At 46.0% G+C, this 12,627-nt stretch overlaps 1 protein-coding gene across 1 annotated transcript in view; it reads right to left on the bottom strand.

Annotated features, from left to right (window-relative positions):
• LOC109938306 (sorbin and SH3 domain-containing protein 1-like) overlaps positions 1-12,627 on the bottom strand; it is a 108,412-nt gene that overhangs the window by 41,449 nt on the left and 54,336 nt on the right. The gene's annotated exons all lie outside the window — the stretch shown is intronic.

The raw sequence follows: 12,627 nt of genomic DNA, 5'->3' as shown, positions 1-12,627 counted from the left end.
AGAGATGAGCTCAACTCATTGGAGCTGCTGCAGAGCATTCTGCTTTTGACATCAAGGCCACTGACCCTTCGGGTTGGAAAAACTCTGGAATAACTTGGGTTCCTCCCCACTCCTCTGCATCAACTTGACATTTGGAATTGCATATTTTGCCTCAGAATTCATATTTTCCACAGCTGTGGCCGCATCTGCGTGAGGCAACTGAAATAATCCTACTCAGGGATTTATCGGTGAACTCTCCCACCACTGGGCTTCAAGTGATGGAAGTCTGTACACAGCAATGGTTTCCCACTAATGAAATGGTGTGGGAGAGACAGCACACTCTACATCAAACTCTTCAGTGAAAATGGCTCAATAAACAAAGAGAAGTATAGCACAGGAACAGGCCCTTCGGCCTGTGCCAATCATAAAGCCGTAACTAAACTGAAAGAACAAACTTTCTGCCCTTATTCGGTTCATATCCCTTAATTCCCTCCCTATTCATGTAATCATCCAGATGCCTCTTAAATGTCGCCAGCGTGCCTGCTTCTACCACCTCCTCTAGCAGCGCATTCCAGACTTTTACCACTCGCTGCATGAAAATCTTTCCTCGCACATCTCCCTTAAGCTTTTGTGCTCTCACATCGAACCCGTGTCCCCTTGTAATTAAAACTTCAACCCTGGGACAAAACCTCTGACTATCCACCCTATCTATGCCTCTCATAATTTTGCAGACTTGGATCAATCAAGTCTCCTCTCAGCCGCCATCTTCCCAGTGAAAACAATCCTAGTCTTTTTAACCTTTTCTCATAGCCAATGCCCTCGAGACCAGGCAACATCCTGGGTGAACTTTCTCTGTACTCTTTCCAAAGCTTCGACATCCTTCTGGTAGCGTGGAGACCAAAACTGCACACAATACTCCAACTGCAGCCTAACAAGGGTTTTATATAGCTGCAACATGTTTTGTCAACTCTTGTACTCAATGCCCCGGCCAATGAAGGCAAGCATGCGATATGCCTGTCTCAAAGAAATGAAACTGGACGGATCACCTGGCATCGACCTAAACTGGAAAAGACAACGGCAGATACAGCCCTGTCGACCCTGCAAAGTCCTCCTCAGTAACATCTGGGGGTTAGTGCCCAAATTGGGAGAGCTGTCTCACAGACTAGTCAAGCAACAGCCTGACAGTCATACTCACAGAATCATACCTTACAAACAATGTCCCAGACACCACCATCACCGTCCCTGGATATGTCCTGTCCCACCGGCAGGACACACCCAGCAAAGGTGGTAGCACAGTGGTATACAGTCGGGAGGGAGCTGCCCTGGGAGGCCTCAACATTGACCTCTGGACCCCATGAAGTCTCATGGCTTGAGTTTTCCTTGACCATGTTTAACCTGCTGCTGATTACCACACACTGTCTTCGCTCGGCTGATGAATCAGTACTCCTTCATATTGAATTACACTTGGAGGAAGCTCCAGGGATGGCTAGGGCACAAAATATAGTGTGTGTGTGTATATATACACACGTGTGTGTGTGTGTGTGTGTGGCGGGGGTGGGTGGGATTTCAATGTCCACTACCAAGAGTGGCTCAGCAGCAGAACTACAGATCGAGCTGGTCAGGTCCTACAGGACATAGCTGCTAGGCTGGATCTGCGGCAGGTCATGGGGGCACCAACAAGAGTGAAAAACATACTTAACCTCATCCTTACTAATCTACCAGCTGCAGTTGCATCGGTCCATGATAGTATCGGTAAGAGTGACCATCGCACAGTCCTTGTGGGGACGAAGTGCCGCCTTCACATTGAAAATAACTTCCATCATGTTGTGTGACACTATCACCGTGCTAAATGGGACAGACTTCGCACAGATCTAGCAACTCAAGACAGGGCATCCATGAGGTGCTGTGGGTCATCAACAGCAGCAGAATTGTACTCCAGTACAATCTGTAACCTCATGGCCCGGCATATCCCCCACTCAACCATTACCATCAAGCCAGGGGATCAACCCTGGTTCAATGGAGAGTGCAGGAGGGCATGTCAGGAACAGCACCAGGCATGCCTGAAGATGAGAGGTCAACCTGGTGAAGCCACCAAACAGGACTACTTGCCAAACAGCATAAGCAGCAAGTGATAGATAGAGCTACGCGATCCCACAACCAACGAATCAGATCTAAGCTCTGCAGCCCTGCCACATCCATTTGTGAATGGTGGTGGACAATTAAACAACTCACTGGAGGAGGTGGCTCCACAAATATCCCCATCCTCAATGATGGAAGAGCCCAGCACATCAGTGCAAAAGATAAGGCTGAAACATTCGGAGCAATCTTCAGCCAGAAGTGCCGAGTGGACGATCCATCTCAGCCTCCTCCAGTGGTCCCCAGCATTACAGATACCAGCCAATTCGATTCACTCCATGTGATGTCAAGAAACGGTTGGAAACGCTGGATACTGCAAAGGCTACAGTCCCTGACAACATTCCAGCAATAGTACTGAAGACTTGTGCTCCAGAACTTGCTACTCCTCTGGCCAAGCTGTTCCAGTAAAGTTACAACACTGGTTTCTACTTGACAATGTGGAAAATTGCCCGAGTATGTCTTGTACGTAAAAAGCAGGACAAATCCAACCCGGCCAATTACCACCTCATCAGTCTACTCTCGATCATCAGTAAATTGATAGAAGGTGTCATCAACAGTGCTATCAAGCAGTGCCTGCTCAGAAATAACCTGCTCAGTGATGCCCAGTTTGGGTTCCACCAGGCCACTCAGCTCCTGATCTCATTACAGCCTTGGTTCAAACATGGACAAAAGAGCTGAATTCCAGACGCAATGTGACAGGTATCAACTGCATTCGACCGAGTGTGGCATCAAAGAGCTCTAGCAAAACTGGAATCAATGGGTATCAGGGGCAAACTCTCCAGTGGTTGGAGTCATACCTGACACACAGGAAAACACAGTCGTAGTTGTGGGAGGTCAATCATCTCATCTCCAGGACTTCTCTGCAGGAGTTCCTCAGGGTAGTGTCCTCAGCCCAACCATCTTCAGTTGCTTCATCAATGACCTTCCCACCATCACAAGGTCAGAAGTGGGGATGTTTGCCGATGATTACACAATGTTCAGCACCATTCGTGACTCCTCAGATACTGAAGCAGTCCATGTCCAAATGCAACAAGGTCTGGACAATATCCAGGCTTGGGCTGACAAGTGGCAAGTGACATTCGTGCCACACAAATGCCAGTCTATGACCATCAACAATAAAGAGACAATCTAACCACCACCCCATGGCATTCAATGGTGTTACCATCACTGAATCCCCCACTATCAACATCCTGGGGGTTATCATTGACCAGAAACTCATATGGACTCACCACATTAACAGAGTGGCTACAAGAGCAGGCCAGAAGCTGGGAATACTACAGCAAGTAACTCACCTCCTGACTCCTCAAAGCCTGTCCACCATCTACACGGCACAAGTCAGGAGTGTGATGGAATACTCCCCGCTTGCCTGGATTGGTGCAGCTCCAACAACATTCAAGAAGCTTGACACCATCCAGTTCAAAGCAGCCCGCTCGTTTGGCACCACATCCACTCCCTCCATGACCAATGCTCAGTAGCAGCAGTGTGTACTATTTACAAGATGCACTGCAGAAATTCACCAAAAATCCTCAGACAGCACCTTCTAAACCCATGACCACTTCCATAGAAGGACAAGGGCAGCAGATATATGGGAACACCACCACCTCCAACTTCCTCCTCCAACCCACTCACCATCCAGACTTGGAAATATATCGCTGTTCCTTCACTGTCAAAATCCTGGAATTCCCTCCCTAATGGCATTGAGAGTCAACCTATAGCAGGTGGACTGCAATGGTTCAAGGCAGCTCACCACCACCTTCTCAAGGGCAACTAGGGATGGGCAAGAAATGCTGGCCAGCCAGCAACGCCCACATCCCACAAATAAATAGGAAAAAGTAAATGCCTTCTTAATCACCTGTGTTGTCACTTTTAGGGAACTGTGGACCTGCATGCCTAGATCCATCTCTGAGTGTTAATGTTCCTAAGGGTGCTGCCATTTACAGTATAATTCACACCAAAACTTGATCCTCCAAAATGCATCACCTCGCATTTGTCTGGATTAAACTCCATCTGCTATTGCTGTGCCAAAGTTGCCAGTCTATCTATATCCTGTTGGATCCTTTCACAATCGTCGACACTATCAGCAACTCCATCAATCTTCGTGTCATCTGTGAACTTACTAATCAAACCACCCATACTTTCCTCTAGATCATTTAATTCAGGACCAAAGACTGGTGCCTTTGGAACATCACTAGTTACCAGTCTCCATTCTGAAAAACACCCTTCCACTGCTACCTTGTCTATGACCAAGCCAGTTTTGTATCCATCTAGCCAGCCCACCCTGAATCCCATGCCATTTTAGTATTTGTACCAATCTGCCATGTGGGACTTTATCAAATGCCTTACTAAAGTCCATATAAATTACACCCACAGCTCTTCCATCATTAATTGCATTTGAATTTTTTTAAAGACGTGACAATCAGGTTGCTGAGACACAACCTTCCACGTACAAAGCCATGCTGCCTGTCACTAACTAGTCCGATTTCCTCCAGATGTGCACATATCTTGTCCCTCAGTATCTTCTCCAACAGCTTCCCCACAACAGATGTCAGGCTCACAGGCCTATAATTTCCTGGATTATTTCTATTTCCTTTCTTAAACAAGGAACAACATTGGGGCTAATCTCCAATCCTCTGGAACCTCGCCCGTGGTAAAAGAGGATGTGAAGATATCTGCTAATGCCCTATAATTTGACTCAGTTTCCACTGCTACCCAATTACTAGGCCAACAATTAAGAAAATTCCGTACAAAAGTCTGGGCTCATTGAAAAGAAGGACAAAAGATTTATTTCATAACCAGTGAAACACTTTCTCCAAAAGAAATAACCAGTGGTGTTGCTATTGTAGTGTGGAAAAATGGGGAAATGGTGGCATAGCAGGAACATTATTGGACTGGAAAACTAAAGGCCCAGCCTAATTTCCTGGGGACCCAAGTTCAAATTGCATCTGGTGCAGTTTATGTTCAATGAGTAAATCCGGAATTAAAAGTTAGTCACAGTAATGACCAACAACCAACATCAATCTGGCTCACTCAAGTCCTCAAGGGATGGAAATCTTACCTGGTCTGGCCAATCTACAACTCCAGACCCATAGCAATGTGGTCGACTGTGATGTAGCCTCTGAGATGGCCCAGCAAGCCAATTAATTCAAGGGAATTTAGGGACAGGGAAAAAAGGCTGGCTTTGCCACTGATGCCGATATTTCATGAATCAATGGGGAAAGCAATTCAGCAGCTAATCTGAGCAGAGCAATTTCCCCACAAACAATGAGGTAATGGTCAGACAGTATGTCTTGGCAAGACTTAAAAAGCAATAAATAATGCCCAGCACACTGGGGAGAAAGTGGCATCTTCAAAAAAAAAAAAGTGTCTTGGAAGCTCAGCAAGAGTTAGTCTGAAAGTTTAATCACAGCATCGGTGGATTTGGATCTGCTAACAATTCATAGAACATAGAACATTACAGTACAGTATAGACCCTTTGGTCCACGATGTTGTGCCAACCTAATATCCTACTCTAAGATCAAACTAATCTGCATACCCTTCCCTTTACTATTATCCATGTGCCTATCCAAGAGTCACTTAAATGTCCCTAATGTATCTGACTCTACCACCACCGCCGGCAGCGCATTCCATTAACCAGAACTGGACTTTATTTACTGTGCAGCTCTTAAGGCTCCAAAGGCTACAATGCATGAAAACCAAGATGTTGGATACCCTAACTGTAAATGGGGAGGAAGTGCTGGCTGAGGGAGGAGGAGGCATATACAGGGAGGGGTTAACACAGAAAATCACTTGACCATCACCTGTGTGTTCTTCGAGAGGAGAAGCTGCAAGTTAGACTCACTCCCCTGTTCCTTCCTTAAAGCTTGGTGTTTCTTTCCATTGCAAATGCATGTTTGATTCTCTTTAGCAAGTCCCTATTTAATCTGTTTCCATCACTTTTTCGGACAGTACAGATCTCGATCACAACTCGAAGTGCACAGAAAGAAGCTCTCCTAGATTTCTTTGCCAATTATCCTAAATTTCTACCTGATCATGTAGAATTCTTCCCCAGTGAAGAGTTTCTCCCCTCTCTTTATTAAATCCCTTCATGAGTCTAAACACCTCCAATAAATCTCCCTTGAAACATATCTCATCTAAGGAGAAATTCCAACCCCTCTCACATTTTCCAAGTAACTGATGTTCTCGTTCCCAGCTCGAATCTCGTAAGTTTCCTCTGCACCTTCTTGAACATTCTTTCGAAAGCATCATGCCCAAATCTAGATATGACCCTCCACTGGAGACCCCGAACAGAGATTTATACAGGGTTAAAGTCCTGGGAGACAATAAGCAAGTGGATTTGGCCAAATCACAGGAAGCTTACCAGAAACACTCAATCATAAAATCTATACAGTGCAAAGAGAGGCCATTTGGCCCATCAAATCTACAATGACGCCCCCCCCACGAAGAGCACCCCATCCAAACTCAGCCCCACCCACCATATACTGTACCTTACATTTCCCATGGCTAACCCACCTAGCCCATACATCCCTGGGCACTATGGGCAATTTAGCATGGCCAATCCACCTAACCTGCACATCTTTGGACTGTGGGAGGAAACTGGAGCACCCGGAGGAAACCCAAGCAGACATGGGGAGAACGCGCAAACTCCACGCAGACAGTCGTTAGAGGCTGGAATCGAATTTGGGTCACTGGCACTGTGAGGCAGCAGCGCTAACCACCATACTACCCTGGCAAAGCACTGGCACAATTCTGGTGGGTTAAAGCTGCAACCAAAAAAAAAAACAGAAAGAGTTACATTTTTTTCATTCATTCACAAGATAAGGGAGTCACTGGCTAGGCCAGCATTTATTGCCACCTGTAATTGCCCAGAGGCAGTTAAGAGTCAACCACATTGCTGTGTATATGGGGTCGAGTTCAATGTGTTTATTATATAATAATAAACGGACCCCAGAGTTTAAAAACCACACGGGAAAACACAGCGACGCTTCATCGGAGGCTTCACTGAGGATGTTACCAAGCGTGGTAACGAAACATCTGCGAAACAAGAAACCAGCTCGGCGAGCCAACCAACCTCAACAGATCAGGTAAGGATGGCAGAGATAGTAGGAACTGCAGATGCTGGAGAATCTGTGATAACAAGGTGTACAGCTGGATGAACACAGCATCAGAGCAGCAGGGAAGCTGACGTTTCGGGCCTAGACCCTTAAGGGGTCTTGTTATCTCTAGGTAAGGATGGCAGTTTCCTTCCCTAAGGGATTTTAGTGAACCAGATGGGTTTTTCCTGACAATTGGCAATGGATTTAGGGTTATCATTAGACTCTTAATTCCAGATTTTTATTGAATTCAAATTCCACCATCTGCCATGGTGGGATTCAGACCCAGGTCCCCAAAACATAAGGGTCCCTGGATTAACAATCCAGAGATAATACCACTTGGCCACCACCAAGGGGATGTATAGCATATAGCACCTTTCACAACCTCAAGACATCTCAAAGCATTTTAATCACCAGTTAAATATTTTTGAATTGAAATCACTATTGCAATTCAGGAAATGTGGCAGCCAATTAGCACACAGCAAATGCCCAAAAGCAACAATGTGATAATGATCAGATCCTGTCTAAGTGATCTTAGCTGAGCTGTACATATTGGTTAGGAAACAGGCTAATTTTCTAGCTCTGCCATGGGACTGTTTAATCTGTAACGTACAGAGCCTTGGTTTAAGTGCAGTTCAAATTATATATATCTCCAATAGAGCATTTCTCTTTTCAGTACTGTGCTGTTCTGGAATGTCAGCTTAGATTTGTCCCCAGGTCTCTGGGGTGGGATTTGAACCTTCCAAGTCCAAGCAAAGCACAGATGGCACCACCACACTGGGGACAGTCCCTTTGCAACTGGATACTTTCAACAGCATTAACACAATGGGTTGGATTTTACAGCTCTCCATCCCATCTCTCGCCCCACCCTTCCTACTGGGTAGGTTTCCAGCAGGGGGAGGTGGGCATATACATTGTGACAGATGGCTGGTCTAACTTCCCCACATTTACTCCCCCTGGCTGCCTGCCCACCCCTCACATTCCACTCCTGACCAAGTCCCCCATCAGATGGTAGGTTGATAGGCACCAAAATTGGCAGCAGCCCCTCACCTTTTTTGGAACAAATAATTAATGGGCAATCAAGCAGAATAAAACACTGCCTGCTCAAAAATGTGACTAGTGTGGGCAGGCAGGTGAGATTCAGAAGGCCTTTTCTGTGGAAAAGTCAGGAAGAGAGGGCGATGCATCTTTTGGGGAGGTTCCCTGTGCAGCCCCTGGTTCAAGATCAAGGCAGCTCAGTGGTTAGCAATGCTGCATCATAGCACCAGGGACCCAGGCTCAATTCCACGCCTTGGTGATTGTCTGTGTGGAGTTTGCATATTCTCCCAGTGTCTGCATGGGTTTCCTCCGGGTGCTTTGGTTTCCTCTCACAGTCTAAAGTTGTGCAGGTTAGGTGGATTGGCCATGATAACTTGCCCCATTGTGTCCAAGGACGTGCAGGGGAGGTGGATTAGCCATGGGAAATGCAGGATTACAGGGAAAGAATGGGGTGGGATGGTCTGAGGGTCAGTGTAAACCCAATGACCAATGGCCTGCTTCTATTCTATAGGAATTTTACAAATCTATGAAGAGATCTGACCTCCTCTGCTCTTGCGCTCCTTCCCACCTGGTCTTCAAAACGCACGCCCTCAATTCCTCCCCATCATAAAAGCCTGGGACGTTGGCCTGGGATCCATGGCCCTCTTCATCTCAGGGGCCTTGTGCAGCTCTGGTAGGTCCCAAGGCTTGTGTCAAATGACGAGCTGGGTGGGAATCCCTCACACTGAGAGCCTGACCCATATTCAAAGCAAGTTTGCATCCAGCAGGGTATTTTATCTGATGTGGAAACACTGACGTTATCCATCATAATACAAGAAACTAGGCTTGGATATTGTGATATTGAAGAATTGAATAGACACTAATTACAACAGCTATTAGGTACAAATATTATAACCTAAAAAGGTTATAACAGATCAGCATGATTCAAGTAGAGTGTAATGCTTCAAGTGGCCCAAGGTAAGATGGAGTCAGAGAAAATCATACTATCAGGTCACATGCAATGATATCACGAATGTGTCACTAAAAAGGCACATTGACTACGAGACACAAGCAATATCATCTGCTACGGCTAGCCACAGTCTTCTCTCATGTGGGATGGCCTTGTTAAGGACAAGATAAAGGTGAAGTTACCACAGTTCTACCAGAATATAGAGTTTCTCCCTTGTTTGAAAGAGGCACCTGGTGATGGTTTAAGCAGAGGGTCACCATGCTTCAGAAGAGGTTGAAATGGAGGGTCCTTCACGGTAATCTCAAGTAATGCAGGAGTTGAACCCTCACTGTTGGCATGACTCTGCGTTGCAAACCAGCTGTTCAGCCAACTGAGCTAACCAACCTCTTCTTGCTAAGTATCTATTGGTGCAGCACTGGCTATCTCCTATGGACTGGAGAATTGGATGCTCCTCAATCCCACTGTAAATTTCCACCTGATGAAACTGCAACTCCACAGCTGATCCTGTGCTCTCCTGCCTGTAAACAGTAATATCTTGAACAATGGGGTTCATGCAATCATTTAAAGTGTTCAGCGAGAGCGCAAACAATGTTTCTCCTCTGAGCAGTCATTTAAATGGCCACTGTCCAATTGTTTTGGTTTAATTAGATAGTGTAATTTGCAACTAATAAGTCACGTTCAAACACAAACCACTTGAGAGAGGCACGATAATAAAAACAATAAGCATTGTTCAGTTTTCCCCTACATACACTCCAATCAATGCAGCATCTTGGCACAGAAACAAAAAATGATTATCACTGGAGTCCTCATCCAACAGGAATCAAAAATAAAATTGCCATCTGGCTAAACTTCCAGGGACCACGGATCAGGGATTCCTATCGCTCATTATCTTTAGGGTTTTAGATTTCGACCCTACCTGGCTGAATCTGCTCAGTGTTTGCTCTAATTCACCCACTCTCACCGGCATTACACACGGGGTCTCACAGCAAGTGCTCTCTGCAGCTGGAGCCAGTGTGTAGAGGGTAAGCAGCCACAGACACTATGTGGTCCATATTTTAAAATTGGAGCATTCACAATCAGAATCCCTACAGCACGGAAGCAGGCCATTTGAATCCACGCCAACCCTTTAAAGAGCATCCCACCCAACCCATCAACCCCACCACCCCCATCCTAACCCACATAGCCTGCACATCCCTGGACTCTGTGGAATATTTAAGATGGCCAATCCACCTAACTTGCACATCTTTGATCTGTGGGAGGAAAGCCACACAGACACGGGGATAACATGCAAACTCCACTCAGACAGTCACCAGAGTAGAATTGACCCCGGGTCTCTGGCACGTGAGGCAGCAGAGCTAACCAAATGAGCTACCGTGCTGCACTCTATCTACAGGAACATACAACCAGGAAAAGAAATGCACCCCTGTAAACAAACACAACCAAAGGCAACATCAAGTGCAGAACCCAGCAGGTTCTGCCAGCTGTAGGGCAGTGGGTGGCACCCTCAGTTATGTCTCAGAAGGATGCTGGTTTAAGACCCTCTCCAGACTCAAACACAAAATCCTGTGCATCACTGAAGGAGGGGTTGCACTGTTGTAGGTGCCTCCTTTGGGTGATATGTTAAACAAAGCTCCACCTGCCCCCTCTCTGCAGGAAGGTCTCAGGGAAGAGTAGAGGAGTGGGTTTTCCTTTCCAATATTTGGCCCTCAGACAGCACCTAGAGAAGCAGATCTTTATCATGGTGCAATAGAATTTTGCTGCATTCAGATCTCTGAATGCCACAGTAAAGTCCCACATTCTATCTCTCTCTAACCATGATGCTGTATGGTCAACATCTCAAATTCTAATGTGGAAGTCACTCATGCTTGGATGCACCTACTGGAAGCTCAACCTTTTCACACAATGATATCAAGAGTGCAGGGACGGTGCAGACAGCACATATTGGGTTTAAGCTATCGGGCTCAAGTGAATCCTTAGACGACTATAAGTCGTGTAGGAGCACACTTAAGAGAGAAGCCTGGGAACTACAGGCCAGTTAGCCTTACATCAGCGGTAGGCAATTTATTGGAGAGGATAATGAGGGACAGGATCAACCAACATTGGACAGTCAAGGTCTGATTAGGGATAGTGTGATTTGTGAGCAGGAAGTCATGTCTGACAATCTTTGAGTTTTTGAAAGAGGTAACCAAGTGGATAGATGAGGGTAGGGCAGTGGATGTTGTCTATATGAACTTCAGTAAGGTCTACGACAAGGTCCTGCATGACAGGCTGGTCATGAAAGTTAGGTCGCATAGGATCCGGGGAGAGCTAGCTAATTGGATTCAAATTTGGCTCGATGGTGGGAAGCAGAGGGTGATGATTGAAGGTTTACATAAGTGATCTGGATTTGAATGTACAAGGCATGATTAGTAAATTTGTGGATAATATACAATTAGGAGGTATCACTGACAGTGAAGAAGGTTATCAAAAATTACAAAGGGATCTTGATCAGATGGGAAAATGAGCTAAGCATTGGCAAATGCAATTCAATACAGGTAAGTGTGAGGTGTTGCACTTTGGAAAGTCAAACCAAGGTAGGACTTATACAGTAAATGGTAAGGTCCTGAGGAATGCTGTGGAACAGAGGGATCTAGGAGTACAAGTACAGTCTGTTGAAAGTGGCGTCACATGAAAAAGGCTTTCATCGGTCAAGGCATTGAGTAGAGGAGTTGGGACGTTAGTTGCAGTTGTCCAAGTCTTTGGTGAAGCTGCACTTGGAGTAGTGTGTACAGTTTTGGTCACCCTGTTTTAGGAAAGACACAGTTAAACTGGAACAAAAACAGAAGTTGCTGGGAAAGCTCTGCAGATCTGGCAGCATCTGTGAAGAGAAAAATCAGAATTAACGTTTCAGGTCAGGTGAGGAAGGGTCACTGAACCAGAAACATTATCTGTGATTTTCTCTTCACAGATGCTGCCGGACCTGCTGAGCTTTTCCAACAACTTCTGTTTTTGTTTCTGACGTACAGCATCTTTTGGTTTTTATTTCGGTTAAACTGGAAAGTGTGCAAAGAAGATTTACAAGGATGTTGACAGGACGAGTAGGCTGGAGTTACAGGGAGAGGTTGGCCAGGATAGGACTTTATTAGGGATATTAGCCACCACCAGACACATACTCCTCTCCCCTCCCTTGACTGCCTTCCACAGGGACCGTTCCCTCCAGGACACCCTGGTCCACACTTCCTTCACCCCCAACACCTCCCCACAGCCCTATGGCACCTTCCCCTGTAACCGGCGAAGGTGCAACTCCTGTGTATTTATCTCCTCCCTCCACAGAATCCAAGGGCCCAAACATACCTTCCAGGTGAAGCAACACTTCACCTGCACTTCCAAGAATCTAGTCTACTGCATTTGCTGCTCACAATGTGGTCTCCTCTACATTGGGGAAACGAAGCGTAG

This window comes from Rhincodon typus, chromosome 34 (assembly GCF_021869965.1).
Source record: "Rhincodon typus isolate 14 chromosome 34, sRhiTyp1.1, whole genome shotgun sequence".
Lineage (NCBI taxonomy): Eukaryota > Metazoa > Chordata > Chondrichthyes > Orectolobiformes > Rhincodontidae > Rhincodon > Rhincodon typus.
This window is presented reverse-complemented; position numbering and strand designations above follow the sequence as displayed.